Here is a 23,724-nt window from a genome sequence, read left to right as displayed (position 1 = left end):
TGACCGAGATTTGAACTGAACCTATTTATTTGAGTGATCTTATTAATTTAAAGGGGAATTTCCAATTTCCATTTCACTTGGCCTTAAGATCATGAGAATAATAGGTGAGGGGCAAAGGTGTGACATGAGTGTATATAGTGCGTATTTTGGTATACATATAACAATTGCATATACAAAGACATAAAAAGAACAAAGCAAGTAGTAGTATGGGGGTAGCTAAGGAATTAAAATACATAGTAGCAGTAGGAGATTTAAAAAGAAAATCATACCAATGATGATTAGTATCTGAGATCACTAAATGAGAAGCTTCGACTAGTCTTCCTGCGGCTATAAGAGTCTGTATTCGATGTTCATTTAACGCGCGTTGGTTGGACTCTAATAACTTTTTGATTTCAGTCGACTGATTCAAGATGTTCATAAGGGGATATAGAGATAGAGACACATGAGGTAGAGGCAAAGATTGGGGTACCCAAGCAAAATTTTTAACTAGGTTAGTGTCTGGTGGAAAGTAAAAATCATTTCCTTGCCAGCGTAGGAAAGATACATTGGATAAGCAACCAGAAAATGGAACAGTAGTAACATCTACAGATAGAAGGTCAGAGTGATTATTAGAGGCTATACAAACATATTGAGTAGATACTTCATATATCATAGAAAAGTTACTCACTGGGTATAAAGTTAGATCACACAAATTGGATGAATGTGAGAGAAGGCAGGGTTCCATCTGCCGAGTCATCATCCCACAAACAATCCCTCCATTAGTTACAACACAATCAGACAGAGTATGAGTTACATTATACCAATCTATATAGTTTCCATAGATATAAGGTAAAGCAAAGTATTTATGTAAGACAAAAGGTATTACATGAAATTGACACATAACAGTCCAAGTTTTAACTTGGTAGAGTATAATAGTTCCAGCGCACCAAAGTGGAGTGCATCTAGCATTCTCAGGTTTTTGCTTTTTCCATACATCTGACAAGTCAAGTATATCGTTCCATATGTGAGAGTTACCTTCCTGTAGTAATCTTTGGGCATTTTCCTTCTGTATGAGGGTATATAAGTTTTGCAAGGAACATTTAGTCCAATTAAATAAAACACCAATGTTTTTCATAAGGTGTAAATTAACGAGGATGCTATTATTAAAGACTTGTAAAAATTGGCCTTGATATTGTAATGTATTTTGGTGTGGCAGGATCGTTGTGGGTAACCATTGGGCATTCACAGTCAAAGCTTGAGAAACATCTTGTCCAGCACTGCGCAGTCTGCTAGCCAAGGTCTCAAGGTCTATAGAATTAACTATACCCAAACCAGTTCCTGCACCACCAAGTAATGTATCATACCAAGCTCTTTTTTTCCTGACACAACTTTCTAAAGAGGGAAAAGTTACATTATAATGAAACACTATTTTGTGTTGCAAGATAGAGGTGTTAGTACATGAGCGGGGACACGAATTATTCCAGGAGGTTTCGGAGTCACAGGTACAACCCATACTAATTGGTTTAGATATTCTTCATACAGCCCATTGGAGGTGTTACGACAATAAAAATAATTGTTATTTCCAGTGTTACTTTCATTTGATGTAGCAATAGTAAAAGTCCGTGTTAAGTTTACAAGAGTCCAATTATATGAATGTGCTCTTAGGAAAATAAGGACTAGGTGGCCAGTCTGTAAGATACAGAAATATTAGTGCCATTTGCTGCGGTTACAGTTAGGTTAAAACTAGTTAAATTGATTCTCATTAGGGGAAATAAAGGGGCGTCCCAAACTTCTACGTTGAATGGGTATGACCAATTCATGATGTGGGTGTTGTTTTCACCAGCGTAGATGGAATCAGTACACGGTCCTTGCTGAGGATTCCCCACTGGAATACCTGGAGTTCATGCCATAGTTAGCGTATAGCAGGCAAACACTGTAAAACACTTAATATCGTAAAAACATTTGGGTTAGTGGGACATGATACCATTTATCATCACCAGGGTATACTACTATGGCAGTATTAGTGTTTCCTTGTGCTATGAGCTCAGCTGGCCTTGGTCTATCAGATTGATGCTTCTTTATCCAAACTTTAGTACCATTATCACTCTGTATTTGTAGGGGGGTCCCATAATAAAGAGAAATAATATCTAGGGTTTTACAAGTGTTTTTCTGGGTAGCCCGTTTATAGGGGCAGGCAACTAATACCCCAGAGTAGGTGTCCACACAAGTGCAGGCATATTGACACCCCTGACTAACAGGTAATGGTCCAATATAGTCTATTTGCCAAATTTGAGCAGGTAAAGACCCTCTAGCCAATTCTCCAGTGATTTTCTTCGGCACAGGCCGATGAGCAAATAATTGACATTGTATGCAGTTTTGTACTATTTGCTTAAATAGATCCAGAGGTATGTTAATCCCTCTGTCTAATGCCCACCTGTAAGATGCAAGAGCGCCAAGATGTCCTGCGGTGATATGGACCCATTTTCCTAATTGTGTTTCATTTTCCTCTCTGGGGGTGACCTTTAAAGCTTTTCCTTGAAGTTTGGATAATTCATCAGCACGGGCATTATACTCACGTTCCACAGAATCTTGATTCACATGGGCATCTACATGAAATACAGATACATTAGTACATTGACACCATTCCCATATTTGTTCCCATAATTCTTTTCCCCACACATCTTTGTCTCTAATTTTCCATTCGTGTTTCTTCCAAATTGGCATCCAAACTGCTAGGCCATTGGCTACGGCCCAGGAATCAGTATATATATATATAACATTGGCCACCTTGTTCCTTTTGAATTACTTGATAGACAGCCACTAATTCGGCCCATTGGCTACTCTGGCCTTCACCAGAGCTTTCCAAAATAGTATTGCATGAAGGGTTATAGGCTACAGCTTTCCAACATCGCTTAGATCCTATATATTTAGCCGAGCCATCAGTAAACCAAGCATGCTTCTTCTGCTCGGGGGTTAGAGAATCATATCCATTATTCCAAGAAACAGGTGATTGATCATAAGACTTTGGTGGTATATCAATATCATTTGAATGTTTTGGTAATTCTAATACCTTTTCATGCAAGGTGGAAATACCCGATCTGCCTGTCTTGACTCTATTTTGCAAATACCATTTCCATTTAATAATTGATGATTCTTGGGCATGTCCTATTTTATGTGAGGCGGGGGTCCCCATAATCCAACTCATAATGGGTATGGCTGGCCTCAATACAACTTCATGGTTTAAAGTTAAATGTTCTGTCTCTACCAGGGCCCAATATGCAGCCAATAATTGTTGTTCAAAAGGAGTATAATTTTGGCCAGCAGGTGGCAGTTTCCGCGACCAAAATCCTAAAGGAACATTCCTGCCCTGTTGTTTTTGCCATAAACTCCAATCAGCATATCCATGCAAAACTGTAACTTGCAATTCCATCGGCCCTGGCTGTACAGGCCAAAGATCCAGGGCAGTTTGAATAGCTATTTTGGCTTCCTCAAAGGCTTTCGATTCTGTTTCCCCCCATTCAAATGCATACTTTTTCCGGGTAACTTTATACAATGGCTTCAAAATCTGACCTAAATGAGGAATGTGATTCTCAGAAACCAAACAACCCAACGAACTTTTGAGCTTCTCTTTTGTCCCTAGGAGGTGAAAAATCTAATATTTTTTGCTTGGCTTGGGGAGGATTTCTCTATGACCCTTATTCCAAATTATTCCTAAAAACTTCACACTTTGAGCTGGACCTTGAATTTTATCAGGATTAATCTCCCATCCCTTCTCCTTCATATGTTCTATTAGTTGAGTTAATCTTTTCTCTACCACCTCTTTATTCTCTGCCTGTATTAAAATATAGAGGTCAAACTCAAAAATTTTAGACAATCCTTGGGGTCTAGCCACACTCCTCCAGCTCCCCCATCACTTAATCTTACAAGCCAGGAGATTGCAGGCTCTCCTGATCGCTGTGAAAACCTACTAAGCAAATCAGTAATTTCTCTTTGGGAGTAATCTTCCGTGATTTCAGTCACCCGGGGTGGGTTAGTTCCCTCCTTTTCGGCTTTTCTCCTATCTATCGGCCGAGCTTCCCCGTCTACAACATCCGGAACATCTTCCTCTATTACTTCCCCCCACCTATCATCATCTTCATCCCAAATATCACCTTCCCAAGTATCAGGGTCCCAATTCATATTTGCTGCGGCGATTACAGCATGCACTTTCCTTTTACTCACCCTTCAAATTTTCTACACACACTCCTCTCTCCTACATGCTTAAACTTCCTTGCCTTTCTTTCTAATGATTTAAAATCCCCTTAAAACCTGTACATATCTCATTCCTTTCTAATTCTGACCTAACACTTCAACAATCCTTCCCAACTTGCCCTCTACCAACCATATAACCTAAGTAATAAAGTATTCTTCTCTCTTTCCCTCTCCCATCCACGCACTGCTTTGAAGCTGCTGTTACCTGGGGAGGGAGAGGGGGAGAATGAAGGCAACTTTTCAGAGTCCTGCTGCAGCCTTTGGCTGTCTGGCTGCAAACAACCCAAAAGGGAGGGAAATGATGTACTGGTCGTATCCCCCATTATCCCTGCTGGCAACCGGCCCATCCGTCGCACCCCAAACGAGAACCCCCAACACCCCCAATCCTCACTAGGTCCTGTACACTGTGACCAGGTTTTTGCGAGCGAGGAAAACGGAGGGTCCTCCCAACCGGGGACCTCTACCGGAGCCCGGGGCTCAACATTTCTCTTAAAGAAAGGCATTTATACAGCGAATCCTGTTCGTGACGCCAATTTTGTATTAATAGGATTTAGTGAGGTTCGGATTCGCTCCTATAAATGACACTCTCCAATGCACCAGAAAATAATAGGAAATAGATAATTTATTTAGAAGAAGCAAAGCACAGATAGTTTGAATTTGCATAGAAAGCATAAATAATAAGAACAATCAATAATATAGCACCGATCAAGAGAGTCGGTAATGGAAGAGAATACATCACCAATTCAAGGGAACCTCCAAAGTCAATCAACGGCTGGGAGCCCCGTTGCAGCCTGTACAAACTTGAATTGTGTAAAGATTTTCCCGGGCGAAGCGTCCTTCCCGCGGGTGAGGCTCAGTGGGCTTACAGGACGCAGTGTTTTTATATTGTTCTAAACAAAGAAGGCTTGGGGCCAAGAACCCCTTTTTGATACTTGCGCTATTCATGGTTTGTCCAATACACATCTGACCTTAGCCACGCTCCCATCCGCCTGAGGCTTGGTATTTTGTTTTTTAATAACATCACGTCTCACAAGGAGAGGAGCCAATCCTCCATGTCAACGTGACCTAGGAATGGCTAGTTCCTGGAATGCTAGGCCAAGAACACTCAGGAGATATGGAACGGTCATGACCGAGATTTGAACTGAACCTATTTATTTGAGTGATCTTATTAATTTAAAGGGGAATTTCCAATTTCCATTTCATGTACAAACAAAGTTTTTGCAGGATAAATTGGAATTGCAACAAAAGTTGTGACATACAACATTTCAGCAGAGCCAATTATTACTCTTATCTTTCCATTGTGTCTGTGGGTAATAAGACTTCTCCAAAAGCAATCAGATACAAAGTAAACATAAGAGAAGGCAGTGGAGCTCAGTGGAGAAGCACTAACAACTAGGATAATCAGGAAATACTTCTTCAAGGAGATGACAGTTGTCATGAGCTTTGAATGGAGTTTGGGGTTGCAAGAGCCAGAAGTGGATACAGATAGTATTTAAAGTCTGTGGGACAGATTTTGCAGAGGTACAATTGTAAGAGGCTAAATGCTCCAAATTGGGAACAAGAAGCAGGCTAGTTTGGCTAGAGTGTAGAACTCATGAGGGTGGCTAACATAATTTGCTAGGAAATATATGTTAGAGCCAGATTTTGAGGGACTTTAGGTGTTAAATGAACAAATTTAAAGTTTGTTCTACAGTTGGGAAGCCATTTAACATTATTGAGCAGAAGAGTGACATAGTCTGACTTGTACTTTGACAGCTATATGGAGGACATTTTAGAGAGGGGAGAGATTTGCCTTAAGAAGAAAAAAAATTAGGCTATCTATCTTCTGAGAGTGAGGTCAGTGGAGTCAACCAATCTCAGGTGATGCCACTTAAAGTAGTTCATGCCTTAAGTAGATGAGAACACCTCTTTTGAATAAACCAATCAAAGGCATTATACTGGATGTGAGAAGCACTTCAAAGCCAATGGATGAAATGGATGATGTTCCACAAATACAGAAACCAAGAATTCACTTGTCTAGAAGTTTATAGGAAAAAAAAATCTATTCTAGTCAAGTGCTTGAGAAGGAATGAAGGGGTAGAATATAGATTTTGCCTCCTCACCTCCTCCTGGACCAGAGAATGACCTTTGAACTTTGAAGGGTTGGAGAATTAGGCTTCTCATAGGAATTCTAATGGTGTCCCAGGAGCTGACAACATGGTCTGCATCTGCAACCAAGAACAAACTTCACATATTAAGGAAAGACAGCTTTAGGACTATATAAAGAGTCTAAAAGAAGGCTGTGCTGTACTGAAGGGAAATATCTTGAGGACTCCAACAAATGGACTTTGAAGATCTATGAGTTCCACATTTTGTTATATGCATTCTAAGCTTGAGCTTATATCTCCCTGGACTATGTATGTACATGTGAAAGAGTCTTATGCTTTCTTTTGGGGGGGGGAGAGTATATTTTGTACCAACTCTTCTTACTATACAACTTTAGTAAATCTCACTTTCTAAAAGCTGATAAAGTCTGGCTGAATAACTGATATCAATTGATAATCAACTGAGGAGCAGACCAGTGAGAACTCATGAGCTACAGAACTAGAAAAGACATTCCTCAGCTTCTCAGATTATGAAAGGAGTAGTTACCATTCTTTAGGGAAACAACCTACCAGTACAAGTGGGACATGGGGTATTAGCTCTAGAATTTGTTCCACGTTTGTAGTAGTCAAGTTGAGAGATGATGACTGCCTGGACTAATGTAGCATCTTATGAATTGAGATAAGGTTATAAATTAAAGAGTTGTTTCAGTTCAAGTAGATGTGACTTGTCAATTGAATGAACATTACATGAGAGTGATGGAAGGTGAAGAGTCAAAGATGATTTCTATGTGGAAAACTTGGAGCATTGGAAAAATGGTAATGCACTTGATGTAAATTGGGAAATTGGGAGGAGGGACAGGTCTTGTGTGAAGGATAATGAACATGTTAATTCGAGATTCCTATCAGATATCCAGCTGTAAATGCCAAGCAGATAGGCAGAAATGTGCTATTGGAGTTTAGGAGGGAATTATAGGATGGATAGATTTTGGATGCATTTTCATAAATATACTAATTGAATCTGTGGGACCTGATGACCAGGGCTCAAATCCTGCCTATGACACAAACTGGCTGTTCGGTTGTGTGCAAATTAAATAATCTGTTTAAGATGATGTTATAGATGATTGCTAATCTCTATCAGTGCAGGGTGCTGCCACACTGGAAGTCCCCTATGTGGATGAAATTGTCGTTCTAGACCTGAAAATAACCATAAAAATGAGAATGATAAATTCTAGTGGAAAGGAACCAAATGGAATAAGGATCTCTGTTCTCTTTCTATATCTAATCAGATTGAAGAACTGCCCTTCCTGAATTCTCTCTAATGAATCATAAAGCCACATAATTCTAGTAGTGAAAAGCATCTTAAGGTTAATCTAGTCCAGTTCTTTCATTTTGAGGATGAAAAATGGAGGCAACCTAAAGTTAAATAATTTGTCCAGGTTTCTACCATATTAAGTGACTGTAACAGGTGCAGAGCCCAAGTACTCTGACTTTTATCCATTGTTGATTCCACTGTATAGTAGCTTCTTTTACTTTGAATGCAATTATTTCAGAAGATCCAAAGTTCCAGTCATTCTTCTAATTAAAAGAGAACTTCTGATACATGAAAATTGGCATAATATATTGTACAAGGAAGATGATTTTTAAAAGTGTATTAATAATCATTGTTGAGGCTAAGGAGTTGGGGTACTTATTCCTTTCTCTTCTCTACTAAGGAGTTTCTCTGTTTTGGACACTTATTATGATCTAGACCAGTTCAGTCCTAATGGAATTTATCCTAAAAGAATAGGGATTAGGCTCTGTTTGCTCTCAATCATTGCTTATTACAGCCCCAGTCCTGGTTCCCAGAAGAAAAATTACATATAGCTTAGATTTTGCTTCATGTCTAGAGTCTTTTCAAAACAGAGACACTTAAAAGGTACTCAATGTTCAATATTAATTTGATATGGGAAAGTTATTTCCTATACACAGAAGAAATGATAAAGATAGAATATTAACAAGGAAGCATTTCATAAATATGACCTAAATAAGAAGAGATGTTAATTATTGTCATAATCTGTGAGAAAGTAGATCTTTTTTAAAAAATGATTTTAACATTTATTTTTTAATTTTTAACATTCATTTTTATAAGATTTTGAGTTCCAAATTTCCTCCCCAAGATGACATGCAATCTGATATAGGCCATGCCTATTCAATCATATTAAACCTATTTCCACATTAGTCATGTTGTAAAAGAAGAACGAGAACAGCAGCGGAAAACCATGAGAAAGAAAAAAATAAAATAAAACAAAAAAGAAAATACTATGCTTTAATGTGCATTCAGAATCCATAGTTCATTCTATGGATATGGATAGTATTTTCCATCTTGAGTCCCTTGGAATTGTCTTAGATCATTGTATTGATGAGAAGAGCTAAGTCTCTCAAAGTTGATATTTGCACAACATTGCTGTTACTATGTACAATGTTCTCCAGGTTCTGCTCACTTCACTCAGCATCAGTTCATGTAAGTCTTTCCAGATTTTTCTGAAATTTGCCTGCTCATCATTTCTTATAGAATAATAGTATTCCATTACATTCATATACCACAACTTGTTCAGCCATTCCCCAATTTATGGGCATCCCCTCAATTTCCAATTCTTTGCCACCACAAAAAGAGCAGCTATAAATTTTTGTAGACGTACAGGCAGAGCCAAGATGGTGGCATAAAAGCAGTGACTTCTTTGAACTCTCCCCTAAACCCCTCCAAATACCTTTAAAAATGGCTCTGAACAAATTCTAGAGCAGCAGATCCACAAAAAGACAGAGTGAAACAAATTTCCAGCCCAAGACAACCTGGATGGCTGATGGGAAAGGCTTGTTTCACCAGCTTGGAGAGGGGCACAGTTCAGGGTGGGTCACACAAGCAAAGACTCAAAGGACAGCTGTGGTGGTTTCCAGATTTCTTGACCCACAAATGCCAAAGACAACTTAGAAGGTCAGTGAGAAAGGAGCTTTGTCTGGACCCAGTCCCGGTGCAGCCCACAGACAGAGGAGGGATTGAGTGGCTGATCAGAAGGGAATTGAAGGGATCTCTTTGCTGTTGCTGAGGCAGGATTCTCTTGCTTTTTCCATGCTTGGATCTGGGTCACAGTTGTGGCAAGGAGGAGCACTGGCATGGTGGAGCTTGTGGTAGCAGTAAAGAGGGAACCCTCTTCATAGCTCCAAAGCAGAAAGGACAGCTTGTGGTCACTCATAGACCAGAGCACAGGCCAGGAAAGGAGTAAATACCTCAACCCTGATCTTACCACCTTGGGAGAACTGAAAATTTACAGATCCCTAGAAGTATCTCTGGAAACAGCTGCACAAAACCCCTGAAGCTTGGAACAGTACATTCTCCATACTGGAAGCAGACCCCTACCTTAACAAAGAATTTAGTAGTCAAATAACTTGCTGGGAATATGAGAACACAGGACAAAAAACAGTCAGACTATAGAATCTTAATTTGGTGACAAAGAAGATCAAAACATACAACCAGAAGATGACAACAAAGTCAAAGCTTCTACATCCAAAGCCTCCAAGAAAAATATGAATCAGTCCTAGGCCATGGAAGAACTCAAAAAAGGATTTTGAAATGCAAGTAAAATAGGTAGAAGAAAAACTGGGAAGAGAAATGAGAGTCATGCAAGAAAATCATGAAAAACAAGTCAACAGCTTACTAAAGGAGACCCCCCAAAATACTGAAGAAAATAACACCTTAAAAATAGACTAACCCAAATGGCAAAAGAGGTCCAAAAATCCAGTGAGGAGAAGAATGCTTTAAAAGGCAGAATTGGCCAAATGAAAAAGGAAGCCCAAAAGCTCCCTGAAGAAAATACTTGCTTAAAAATTAGAATGGAGTAAATGGAAGCTAGTGACTTTATGAAAAATCAAGAAACTATAAAACAAAAACAAAAGAATGAAAAAATAAAAGGCAATGTGAAATATCTCATTGGAAAAACAACTGACCTGGAAAATAGATCCAGGAAAGATAATTTTAAAAATATTGTATTACCTGAAAACCATGATTAAAAAAAGAGCCTAGACATCATCTTTCAAGAAATTATCAAGGAAAACTTCTGTGATCTTCTAGAACCAGAGGGTAAAATAGAAATGGAAAGAATCCACTGATCACCTCCTGAAAGAGATCACCAAAGGAAAGCTCTTAGAAATATTATACCCAAATTCCAGAGTTCTCAGGTCAAGGGGAAAATACTACAAGCAGCCAGAAAAAAAATAATTCAAGTACTGTGGAAACATAATCAGTATAACACAAGATTTAGCAGTTTCTACACTAAGGGACCAGAGGGCTTGGAATATGGTATTCTGGAGGTCAAAGGAGATAGGATTACAACCAAGAATAACCTACACAGCAAAACTGAGTATAATCCTTCAGGGGAAAGAAATAGAAATTTAGTGAAATAGAGGATTTTCAAGCATTCTTGATGAAAAGACCAGAGCCAAATAGAAAATTTGACTTTCAAATACAAGACTCAAAAGAAGCATGAAAAGGTAAACAGGGAAAAGAAATCATAAGGGACTTATTAAAGTTGAACTGTTTGCATTCTTACATGGAAAGATGATATTTGTAACTCATGAGACCTTTCTCAGTGTTAGGGTAGTTGGAAGGAATATATATAGACAGAGGGCACAAGGTGAGTTGAATGTGAAGGAATGATATCTAAAAAATAAAATTAAGGGGTGAGAGAAGATTATACTGAGAGGAGAAAGGGAGAGGTAGAATGAGGTAAATTATCTCACATAAAACAGACAAGAAAAAACTTTTACCATTGAGGGGAAGAGGGAATCAGTGAGAGGGAATGAATGAATCTTACTCTCATTGCATTTGGCTTAAGGAGAGAATAGCATGCAAATTCAATTGGGTATAGAAATCTGTCTTGCCCTATAGGAAAATAGGGGGAAGGGGATAAGAGAGTGGGGGATGATAGGGGGGAGGGAAAATTGGGGGAAGGGGCAATCAGAAACAAACACTTTTCAGGAGGGACAGGGTCAAAGGAGAGAGTAGAATAAATGGGCTGTGTGTAGGATGAAGGGAAATATGGTTAGTTTTTCACAACACTGCTATTATGGAAGTGTTTTGCATGACTGTACAAGTATAATCTGTATTGAGTTGCTTGCCTTCTTGATGAGGGTGGGTGGGGAGGGAGGAAGGGAGAAAATTTGGAACCAAAAGTTTTAAAAACAAATATTAAAAATTGTTTTTACATGCAACTGGGAAATAAGACATACAGTTAATGGGTATAGAAATGTATCCTGCCCTACATGAAAATTGAAGGGGAAGGGGATAAGAGAAAGGGGGGATGATAGAAGGAAAGGCAAATCAAGGGAAGGGGTATTCAGAGTGTATGCCATCTTGGGGTAGAAGGAGGCAGAGATGGGGAGAAAATTTGGAACACAAAATCTTGTTGAAGTGAATGTTGAAAACTAAAAATAAATTTTAAAAATTTGTATACATATATATATATATATATATATATATATAATATTTTTATACATGCGGGTCCTTTCCCCTCTTTCATGATGTCTTTGGGATATAGACCTAGTAGTGCTATTGTTAGATTAAAGAGTATGCACAGTTTTATAGCCCTTTGGACATAGTTCCAAATTGCCCTCCAGAATGGTTGGATCAGTTCACAACTCTACCAACAATGCGCTAGTGTTCCAATTTCCCTACATCTCACAAATTTATTATTTTCCTTTTTTTTGGTAATATTAGCCAGCCTGACAGGTGTGAGGTGGTACCTCAGAGTTGTTGTAATTTTCATTTCTGTAATCAATAGTGCTTTAGAACATTTTTTCAAATGACTATAGATAGCTTTAATTTCTTCATCTTAAAACTGTCTGTTCATGTCCTTTGACCATTTATCAATTGGTAAATGATTTGTATTCTTGTAAATTTGACTCAGTTCTCTATACATTTTAGAAATGAGGCCTTTATCAGAGACACAGGCTATAAAAATTGTTTCCCTTCTAATCTTGGTTGCATTGGTTTTTTTGTCTAAAAACTTTTTAATTTAATCAAAAGTATCAATTTAGTATTTCCCAATGTTCTCCATCTCTTCTTTGGTCATAAATTCTTCCTTTTTCCATAGATCTGATAGGTAAACTATTCCTTGTTCTCTTAGTTTGCTTATGATGTCAGTCTTTATATCTGAATCACATACCCATTTTGACCTTATCTTGGTATATGATATAAGATGTTTGTCTGTGCCAAGTTTCTGCTATGCTATTTTCCAGTTTTCCCATCAGTTTTTGTCTAATAGTGAGTCCTTATCTCAGAAGCTGGAGTCTTTGGGTTTATTGGACAGTAGATTACTGTAGTCATTGACTACTATGTCTTGTGTACCTAACCTATTCCGTGGATCCACCACTCTATTTCTTATCCGGTACCAAATAGTTTTGCTGATTGCTGCTTTATAATACAGCTTTAGATCTGGTATGGCTAAGCCACTAGGAACGTCATCTAGGAAGACTGCCTAGACAGGAGGAGGAGGACAGTGAGCCCCTTGACTTACTTAGTCTGCTAGGGACGATGTCTAGACTTCTGGAGGCCACTGTGTTAAGGGCCAGGGATCAAGACTCTACCATGGATGCTAAGGTCTGCTAGAGGAACCTGGAGTGTACAAGCTGAAACCCCCCAGCTGTCAGCCCTCATGGAGAGCCTGCTGAAGCACTATGAGTGGCAAAACCTCATTATTATGTATCTTTGGTTTATTTAACTCATAGATATATGAGAACTCATCAAATCTGCTCCTGATGGAGTCCTTGATTTAAATGAAGTTGCAACAACATTGGAAGTAAGGGGAGGAAAAGTGTATGACATCACTAATGTATTAGATGGAATCGGCCTCATTCAAAAAAGATCTAAGAACAACATTTAGTGAATGGGATCTGATCTTGCTGGTATTGGATCGAAAGTACCCTAGGAATGTTTTGTTTTGTTACTTACATAATCTTGTTCCACTCTATCTGACAAAACAGCTAGCTGCAATACACGTATAGTGTTTTAGGTTTTTTTAAATTTAAATTTTCTATTCTTAATTGAGCTTAACAAATGTCAATAAACAAGATGATTTCAATATATAAAGAGTAAAGGAGGATTGTTTATGAAACAGTGAGTTACTATTGTATCATTTTCCTATGTGTTCTTTAATTTATCTTCTTTCACTTCATACAAATAAATATCAATAGGTCCTTTTGTGCTCTTTATATTTACTGTTATCTAGCGTTCTTTAGGAGTTGGCGCCTGGCACAATAGGAGTTGGCATGATAGTAACAAACCTGCCCAGCCTGTCTATGTCCCATTCTGAACTTAATCCTATTCATTTCTACGTAGCTGTTTAAGACTTTGCAAAGTACTTTCCTCTATATGAATATTATTTCCCCTATTTTACAGGTGAAAATTTTAGGTTCAGAGATTTTAAAGTGACTTCCTTATAATGAGATCGCTAGTAAATAGTGGAACTGAAATTCTCAAATAGCTCATTTGAACTGGCATCAGGAGAGCCCTCTTTCCCCCACCTTCTCTCCAATACTATCATCAACCTTCTTTGTTTTTATTAAGGAAAACATAGCTGTGATAAACTGAACTGACCATAGGATATAGGATATTACAGCTGCCTCAGAGGCAGTCAGTCTCTGTCTCTGTCTCTGTCTCTCTCTCTCACACACACACACACAGACACACACAGACACACAGACACAGACACAGACACAGACACACACAGACACACAGACACACACACAAAATTTAAAAAGCCAGACTTAAGTATCATGTTCTGTTATGGCTCCAAATGATGCTGCAGCTTCAACCAGGACTATCGAGAAGTCTTCATGCTATCCACATTAGTAAAACTAGACTTGTCAAATTCCCACTAAAGAGTGTTATAAAATTGATTTTTTTAGTCTTCAATTTATTATTGTAAAGACAGAGCTGGCCTTATATTGTGGTATGATTTGCAGGACCTGGAAAAAGGCTACCCACTTCTCAAATTTAACTTCCTAAACAATCTCTAATTGATGAAAGAAATTAAATCATTGGTAAGACATATGACCAAGAAATGAAGGAAGGAAGGAAGAAAAGAAAAAAGGAAAGAAGGAAGGAAGGAAAGAAGGGAGGAAGGAAGAAGGAAGGAAGGAAGGAAGGAAGGAAGAAAGGAAGGAAGAAAGGAAGGAAGGAAGGAAGGAAGGAAGGAAAAAAAGGAAAGAAAGAAGCATTTATAAAGAGCTTATCATATGCCAGGAGGTATACTAAGCACTTAATTATTTTATTTGATCCTCACAACAGCCCTGGAAGGTAGGTGTTAGTTGTTTAGTCATTCAATAAATTCCAGCTTTTTGTGACCTCATGGACTCTAACACACCAGGCCCTTCTATCTTCCACTATCTCTCAAAGCCTTTCCAAGCTCATGTTCATTTCTTCCATGACACTATTTGTCTCATCCTCTTCTATCTCCTTTTCTTTTACCTCCAATCTTTACAGCATCAGGACCTTTTCCAGTTAATTCTATCTTTTCATTATGTAGCCAAAATATTTAAGCTTCAACTTCAGTATTTGACCTGCCAGTAAGTAGTTTGAGATGATTTTTTTAAAGTATTGACTGATCCGATCCCCTTGCTGTCCAAGAACCACAATTTGAAAGTATTGTTTCTGTGGCACTCAGCTTTCTTTATAGTTCAACACTCACAGTGATATGTTGCTACTGGAAAAGCCATAGCTTTCACTATACGGACCTTTGCCAGCAAGGTGATGTCTCTGTTTTTTAGTATGCTGTCCAGATTTGACATAGCTTTCCTTCCAAGGAGCAAACATCTTTTAATTTTATGGCTGCAGTCACCATCTATAGTGATCTTTGAACCCAAGAATATAATATCTGACACCGCTTCCATGTCTTCTCACTCTATTTGCCAGGAAGTAATGGGGCCATATACCAAGATTCTAGGGTTTTTTTTTTTATGTTACTCTTTAAGCTAGCTTTTACACCTTCCTCCTCCAGTCTCATCAAAAGGCTTTTTAATTCTTTTTTTCACTTTCTGCCATCAGAATAGTATCATATGCATATCTAAGATTATTGATATTTCTCCCTGCAATCTGCATTCTGAATTTTGATTTGTCCAGCCTGGCATTTCCAATAATATACTCTACAGAAAAGCTAGATTAAGGTGACAATATACAGCTGTGTCATACTTCTTTTCCAATCTTAAACCAATCACTTGTTCTGAGTTCATTTCTAACTATTGCTTCTTGCCATGCATACAGGTTCCCCAGAAGACAAGTAGGATGATCTGGTACTCCCATCTCTTTGAAGACTTGCCACACTTTGTTGGGATCCATACAGTTAAAAGCTTTCGTGTAGTCAATGAAGCAGAAGTATTTTTTTTTTTCTGAACTCACCTGCTTTCTCCATAATCCAGCAAATGTTGGCAATTTGGTCTCCACTTCCTCTGCCTCTTTGAAAACCAACCTGCTCTTGTAATTGCCAGTTCACATATTGTTGATGCCTAGCTTGTGGAATCTTAAGTATAACATTGCTGGCATATGAATGAGTGCCTATTATCTCCACTCATTTCCTGCAGCCACAAAGTGATTCTCCTAAAGGCCGGTGTGGCCATACCACTCTCTTATTCAGTGAAGTCCTCTACTTTCCTCTTACCTCCAGGTATAAACTCCATTGTCATTTTAAGCCATTTCCTACCTGTTCAGTCTGCTTATACATTACCCGACTCTACATTCTACATTTAGTTATACTGTTCCTCACAAATGATACTCCATCTCCAATATCTGTGTGTTTGCATTGGGTGACTCTCAAACCTAGAATGCTCCCCTTCTTCACATCTTTTTTGAAACACTGATTTTCTTCATGATTATTCAAGTGCCACCTTTTATGAGACTTTCCTATTTCTCACAGATGCTAGGGTCTTTTCTTCCAAAGTTACCTTGTATCTGATTTGTATGATTTCTATTATCCTATAGAGGTACATGCTGTAATCTTTCTTAGAAGGTAAGTCCTTTGAGGGCACCAACTATTTGTTTAGCTTTTGTCTTTGTATCTCCAGTGCTTAGCCTGTTTGACCAAAGAGAGGCACTCAATAAGTGTTTGTTGATTGATTATGCAATTCAATTAAATTCTTAATGCCCACAGGGGATTTTCAAAGACTGTGTGCTTCAGACCAATTTCTGATCTGCATTTGTGGAGAGAGTTTACAGATTGGGAGTTCTATCTCACCAATGAAATCACATCTTCCAAATTCTACACCTCTTTCAGTAAAACAAAGAAAAAAAAAAGAAGAGCAAAGTAGATATGACCTTGAGGTAGGTCAGTCAGTCTTTGTGAAATAGCAGGCAGTGTTTCATCTCCATGCAGAGATTCAGAAAGTATAGCCTTCCAGGGCTATGCAGAGGTTCCAGAAAGTGAGAATGAAAAAGGCATTCACATTGAGATAGGGGAAAGGGGAAGTGAGGAAAAGAGAGGGGAGGAGAAATAGGTAATAAGGGGGAAGGAAGACAGTCAAGGCTGAGAGGCAAAGATAGATTGTCAATTTTTTCAGTTTATGGGAATATCTAACACTAGATAGCTGAGTTTTATGTAATTCAACCTAATCCTAGCACACAAACCTAGCCAGATGCAAACATAGACAAAAAAGAAATGTCTCTGAATCAATTGCCAACACCTGTTTGTTTCCATTAAGAATCATGGAAGGGATGGAGATAGAGAATAACCAGCATGGTCCAGTGTACAAAGGTTTAATTTTTATGTTTGCATTTAGTCATTTTTATTGTACTGACTTCCTAGCTCAGTGCTGAATAAATCCACATTACACTGAAATGAATGCCCAGGAAACAGGGGAGGGAAAAAAAAAAACATTTCTGTAGTTTCCTTTCTGTATTTCTGGTATTACATTTGCTTCATTTCAGGCTCTAATCAATTCATTGCCAAAAAGAAAAAAAAAAACAGATGAAGAACAATTTGCATCAGGATCCTCCTTATTACCCTTCTGTTAGAACTCTCATTAACAGCACTAATTAGCATTACATTAATAAATACATGAACAGGATATGTGGTAGTAATGGCAGATGCTTATATGTAACTTATAATACAGTGCTTAAGTTTGCTAACAAAAATCAGTGTCTAATTCTTCAGTTTTCTAATGAGGGCAGAGGGACACTCACATAAGCACCTTAAAATTTAGCCATTAAATAGTTTATGTGAATGTCCATTTGTATGGTCTTGGTTTGTTTATAAAAAAAAGATAATATGTAAATCTTTGTTATGAGAGAATCTTTGGGAGGAATGGGTGAAACTGCAAATATAGATGTAGGTATGAATATATGTTTATATCTATATATATATTAGTACGTATACATCCATACACATGTGTATGTGAATATACATATACATATATATGTGTATATATACATATATATATATATATATATATATATATATATATATATATACAGAGAGAGAGAGAGAGAGAGAGAGAGAGAGAGAGAGAGAGAGAGAGATAGGCTTAAGCAGAAACATCCTAACAACTATCTAAAAAGAGGAATGGGTTATCTCAGGTCAGAGTAGGTTCCCCCTCAGTGAAAGTCTTTGAGGATTATTGGATTATCATTTGCTAATTTGGTTAGAGAGGAGATAATTTCTGCTATAGAACAGAGTAGATGGTCGCCATGGCCCCTTTCAACTGTGAAAAAGTCTGTGATTCACATTCAGGAAGGTACCTGGATATGACAGAATTAAAAAACAAAACAAAAACAAGATAAGTCTACCAGCCATTACAAGAACTAATACAGGCTGATAAATTTGACCTCACAGGTATAAATTAGACTTGGTAGAATAAAATTTAACATGGCTCTGAATGGCCCTACTTATTCAGAAGAAATAGGATAGCTAAGGGGGGGCAGAGCCAAATTGGCAGAGTGAAAGCAGTGACTTGCTTGAGCTCTCCCCAAACCCCTCCAAATACTCGTAAAAATGGCTCTAAAGAAATTCTAAAGCAGGAGAACCCACAAAAAGACAGTGTAAAACAAATTTCCAGCCCAAAACAACCTGGATGATTCATCAGAAAGGTATATCGTATTGGACTGGGACAGGAACACAGCGTGGCATGGGCACGCAGGCTGAAGCAAAACTGGAGCAGGCCTCAAAGGACTGAATCGCGGGCAGCTGTGGTGGTTTCCAGACTCCTCAATCCACTAATGCCAAAGACAATTAGAAAGTCAGCGGGAAAAGTCTGTTTCTGCAATGCTGAGAGAGGAGAACGAGATCTCAGCTCCATTCCCCAAGAGAGTGGCCCTGGGAGGGGGCAGCTTCCTCCTGAGCTTTGGGCCCATAGACTGAGGGGGAATTCAGTGGCTGATAAGAGAGGGATTGCATGGATCTCTTTGCCAGTGCTGAGGCAGGAATCTTTTTCTTTGACCATGCTTGGATCTGGGTCACAGTTTTGGGCAGTGGTCCTGGGGCAAGGAGGAGCACTGGCATGGTGGAGCTTGTAGTGGCTGTGAAGAGAAAACCCTCCTCACAGTTACAGAACAGAAAGGAGTACTTGTGGTCACAGGCCAGGAAAGGAGTAAATACCCCACCCCTTCTCATACCACTTTGGAAGAACTGAAAATTTGCAGGTCCCTACAAGTATCTCTGAAAACAGCTGTACAAATCCCCGAAGCTTGGGACAGCACATTCTCCACATTGGAAGCAGACTCTTACCTTAACAAAGAGTTTAAAACTCAAGTAATTGGCTGGGATCATGAGCAAGCAGCACAAAAAAGAGTCAGGCTATATTATCTTACTTTGGTGAAAAAGAAGATCAAAATATACAACCAGAAGAAGACAACAAAGTGAAAGCTCCTACATCCAAAGCCTCCAAGGAAAATATGAATCAGTCCCAGGCCTTGGAAGAACTCAAAAGGGATATTGAGAAGCAAGTAAGGGGAGTAGAGGAAAAACTGGGAAGAGAAATGAGAATGGTACAAGAAAATCATGAAAAACAAGTCAACAGCTTGCTAAAGGAGACCCAAAAAAATACTGAAGAAAATAACACCTTAAAAAAATAACCTAACCCAAATGGCAAAAGAAGTCCAAAAAGCCAATGAGTAGAAAAATGCCCTGAAAAGCAAAATTGGCCAAATGGAAAAGGAAGTCCAAAAGCTTACTGAAGAAAATACTTCCTTATAAATTAGAATAGAGGAATTGGAAGCTAGTGACTTTATGAGAAATTAAGACACTGTAAAACAAATCCAAAAGAATGAAAAATTAGAAAACAATGTGAAATATCTCATTGGAAAAAACAACTGACCTGGAAAATAGATCCAGGAGAGAGAATTTAAAAATTATTGGACTATCTGAAAGCCATGATCAAAAAAAGAGCCTAGACATCATCTTTCAAGAAATTATCAAGGAAAACTGCCCTGATATATTAGAACCAGAGGGCAAAATAGAAATTGAAAGAATCCACAGATCTCCTCCTGAAAGAGATCCCCAAAGGAAAACTCCTAGGAATATTGTAGCCAAATTCCAGAGTTCCCAGGTCAAGGAGAAAATATTACAAGCTGCCAGAAGGAAACAATTCAAGTACTGTGGAAACACAATCAGGATAACACAAGATTTAGCAGCTTCTACATTAAAGGACCGCAGGGCATGGAATATAATATTCCAGAGGGCAAAGGAGATAGGATTACAACCAAGAATCACCTACCCAGCAAAACTGAGTATAATCCTTCAGGGGAAAAAATGGTCATTCAGTGAAATAGAGGACTTTCAAGCATTCTTGATGAAAAGACCAGAGCTGAATAGAAAATTTGACTTTCAAATACAGACTCAAGTGGAACATGAAGAGGTAAACAGGAAAGAGAAATCATAAGAGACTTATTAAGTTGAACTGTTTACATTCCTGCATGGAAAGATGATATTTATAACTCATGAGACCTTTGTCAGTATTAGGGTAGTTGGAGGAAAAAAATTATATGTATGTATTTATAGATAGATAGAAGGCACAGGGTGAGCTGAAGATTAAGGGGTCAAATCTGGAGAATAAAATTAAGAGATGAGAGAGGATTATACTCGGAGAAGGAAAGGGAGAGGTAGAATGGGGTAAATTATCTCACAAAAAAAACAGAAAAGAAAAGTTCTTACAGTGGAGGGGAAAGGGGAAGGTGAGAGGGAATGAGTGAATCTTATTCTCATAGGATTTGGCTTAAGGAGGGAATAACATACACATTCAATTGGGTATGGAAATCTGTCTTACCCTACAGGAAAATAGGGGGAGAAGGGGACAAGAGAGCAGGGGATGATAGAGAGGAGGGCAGATTGGGAAAGGGGTAATCAGAAGCAAATACTTCTGAGGAGGGACAGGGTCAAAAGAAAGAATAGAAGAAATGGGAGGGCAGGATAGGATTAAGGGAAAGAGTTAGTTTTTCACAACATGTCCACTATGGTAGTGTTTTGCATAACTGCACATGTATAACGTATATTGAGTTGCTTGCCTTTTCAGTGAGGGTTGGTGGGGAGGGAGGGAGGAACGGAGAAAATTTGAAATCTAAAGTTTTAAAAACCTATGTTTAAAAAAATGTTTTCACATGCTACTGGGAAATAAGAAATACAGGAAATGGGGTACAGAAGTCTATCCTGCCCTACAGGAAAATAGAAGGGGAAAGGGATAAGATGAGGGGAGGGGAGAGATAGAAGAGAGGACAGACTAGGGGAAGGGATATTCAGAATGCATGTTATCTTGGGTGGGGGAGGGGTGAAATGGGGTGAAAATTTGGAACTCAAAATCTTGTGGAAGTAAATATTGAAAACTAAAAATAAATAATTTTATATTTAAAAAAATAGGATAGCTAAAAGAAGGGCGGAGTGAGATAGCATTGCATATTAAGTTAAAGTTACATGAGGAAACTGAGGATCCAGAGTCAGGAAGCATAGTGGAATAGATTTAGATAAGGATCAGATGGAGTGGTTTTGCCCAGTGGCAAATGCAAACATAGTCTCTCCAACAAGCTGAGCACAAATAGAAGTAGAAGTGGAAAACATATAGCTTGCTAGTCAGAAATCAAGACCAAGGATGGCCTATCTCTGCACTCAAAAGTATAGCAGGAGTTAGACCTAGCTCCACCTCAAGCTCCAATTCAGGAATTAAAGCTGAAAAGATAAATAACCGAAACTCCGTAACAGCTGCAAGTAGAGACTCAGGAAAAAAAGGAGGGAGGATTTTACACAATGATTGCATGTCTGACTAGAAAAATGATGCAAGAGTTTAAAAAACAGGAAAAATCAAGAAAGGAAATTCTTAAGGAAAGAATTGGAAGCATAATACTTAGCTTAGAAGAAGATTTGTATATAAAACTGAAAGAGAAAATATCAAAGAAAAGACATTAGCAATGGAGGGGTTAGGGGATGGTGACATAGATGGGGCAGTAAAGGTCTTTGAAAGGCATGTTAGAGAAGATGGGATTTGAGTTGACTCTTGAGGGAAGCAAGGGAAGCTATAAGGCAGATATGGGGAGGAAAAATATTTTAAGCATGGGTAGCAGCCAATGAAAATGAATGGAGAAATGTGATGGAGTGTTATGGGAAAGGAACAGCAAGTAGCCGGGTGTGACTTTATTCTGGAGTATGTGGAGGGGAATAAAGTGTAGGAAGACTAGATAGGTAGGAATGGACTAGGTTGTTAAGGGTTTTAAAAGCCAGATAGTTTTTCTTTTTAAATTTCATTCTGGAGGTAATAAAAAGCCACGGGAGGTTATTTAATAAAGGTGTATGTGATAAGAAAAAGCTACCCCTAGGGCCTGATTTGGCCTCATCTTCTAGGACACAGCTTCTTTTCCTCTCTTCTCCTCCCTCCCTTCACCGTAAACATGATGTATACTTAGGACAAAGTCCTGGACGTGATTGACCTCATCTTCTCTGACTGGGCTTCCTAGTAATTTAGGAGCATAAAATGTCCCAACCACATGGAGTCTGGTCCTCTCAGACTTTCTAAAATTCCATTCTTCTCCTTAACTTCTTTCTTGTTAATTTGTGGTTAAATTCATCTAGTTCTGAGAGAGGGATGTTGAGGTTCCCCACTAGTATAGTTTGCCTTATGGAATATCATATTCCATGCCCTCTGATCTTTTACTGTAGAAGTTGCAAGGTCCTGTGTAATCCTGACTGTGGTTCCATGATATTTAAATTGTTTCTTTCTGGCTACTTGCAGTATTTTCTCTTTGATCTGATAACTTTGGAATTTGGCTACAATATTTCTTGGCATTTTCAATTTGGGATCTCTTTCACAAGGTGATTGGTGGATTCTTTCAGTGACATTTTACCTTCTGGTTCTAGGACTGCAGGGCAGTTTTCTTGGATGATTTCATGAAAGATGTAGTCCAGGCTCTTTTTTTTTTCATCATTGTTTTCAGATAGAACAATAATTTTTAAGCTGTTTCTCCTGGATCTATTTTCTAGGTCAATTGTTTTACCAATAAGGTATTTTAAATTTTCTTCTATTTTTTTCATTCTTTTGTTTCTATTTAACTGATTCTTGATCTCTCATAGAGTCGTTAGCTTTCACTTGCCCAATTCTAATTTTTAATGAATTCTTTTCTTCTATTAGATTTTGTACCTCCTTTTCCATTTGGCCAATTCTACTTTCTAAGGAGTTTTTTTCTTCAGTGTACTTTTTTCCCATTTGGCCAATAGTATTTTTTTTAAGGACTTGTTTTCTACAGTTAATTTTTGTTCTTCCTTTTCCAAGCAATTAACTCTGTCTTACATACCTCTCATTTATTTTCCCAATTTTTCTTCTACCTCTCTTATTTGACTTTTAAAATCCTTGCTGAGCTCTTCCAAGACCAGTTCATATTCCCATTTGAGGTTTCAGATGTGGATATATTGACAATGTTGTCCTTTTCTGAATTTATGCCTTGATCTTCCCTGTTCCCATAATAAGAATCTAAGGTCATTGTTTCTGCTTTTTGCTCATGGTGTTTGCCTATTTCTTGACTCTTTTTTTAAAGTGGAGCTCTCCTGCTAGAATGCAGGGGGCACTTACCCAAGCTTCTTGTCCTGGGGGCCTGAGACCTGGTCACTGGCTTTATGTGCTGGGGCCTCAGGTGCTGGCAATTGGAGGCTGCTTACCTGATGCTGGTCTGGAGTTAGCAGTACTGGAGCTCTTGGGGTGTGGGTGAGGAGATTGGCCTCTGAGGGATGCCTGCTCACCTGGGCTTTTCATTCCTTTCTTTGGATCTTGCTCCTCCAGGCCTTGAACTACTTTCTTTGGCTTCTGCTTGCCTGTCCTTACAGAAGGATGTTTTGCTGCTGGAAGATGTTTGTCAGCCTGTAGCTTTGCCTCCTGGAGTTGGACTTCCCAGAGTTGTGCTGATGAGCTGGGTGATTTG

At 38.5% G+C, this 23,724-nt stretch overlaps 1 protein-coding gene and 1 long non-coding RNA gene across 2 annotated transcripts in view; one reads left to right on the top strand and one right to left on the bottom strand.

Annotated features, from left to right (window-relative positions):
- Positions 1-23,724, top strand: part of AGBL1 (AGBL carboxypeptidase 1) — a 910,143-nt gene that overhangs the window by 473,939 nt on the left and 412,480 nt on the right. The gene's annotated exons all lie outside the window — the stretch shown is intronic.
- LOC144456300 (uncharacterized) lies at positions 1,683-5,382 on the bottom strand. Its single transcript, XR_013485305.1, has 3 exons — positions 4,970-5,382; positions 2,414-2,585; positions 1,683-1,922 (listed from the first exon to the last, which is right to left on the bottom strand). It is a non-coding gene; the product is annotated as an uncharacterized LOC144456300 (long non-coding RNA).

The sequence above is a fragment of the Phascolarctos cinereus genome, unplaced genomic scaffold (assembly GCF_003287225.1).
Source record: "Phascolarctos cinereus isolate Bilbo 61053 unplaced genomic scaffold, phaCin_HiC Scaffold_3;HRSCAF=262, whole genome shotgun sequence".
In the NCBI taxonomy this organism is placed as follows: Eukaryota; Metazoa; Chordata; class Mammalia; order Diprotodontia; family Phascolarctidae; genus Phascolarctos; species Phascolarctos cinereus.
This window is presented reverse-complemented; position numbering and strand designations above follow the sequence as displayed.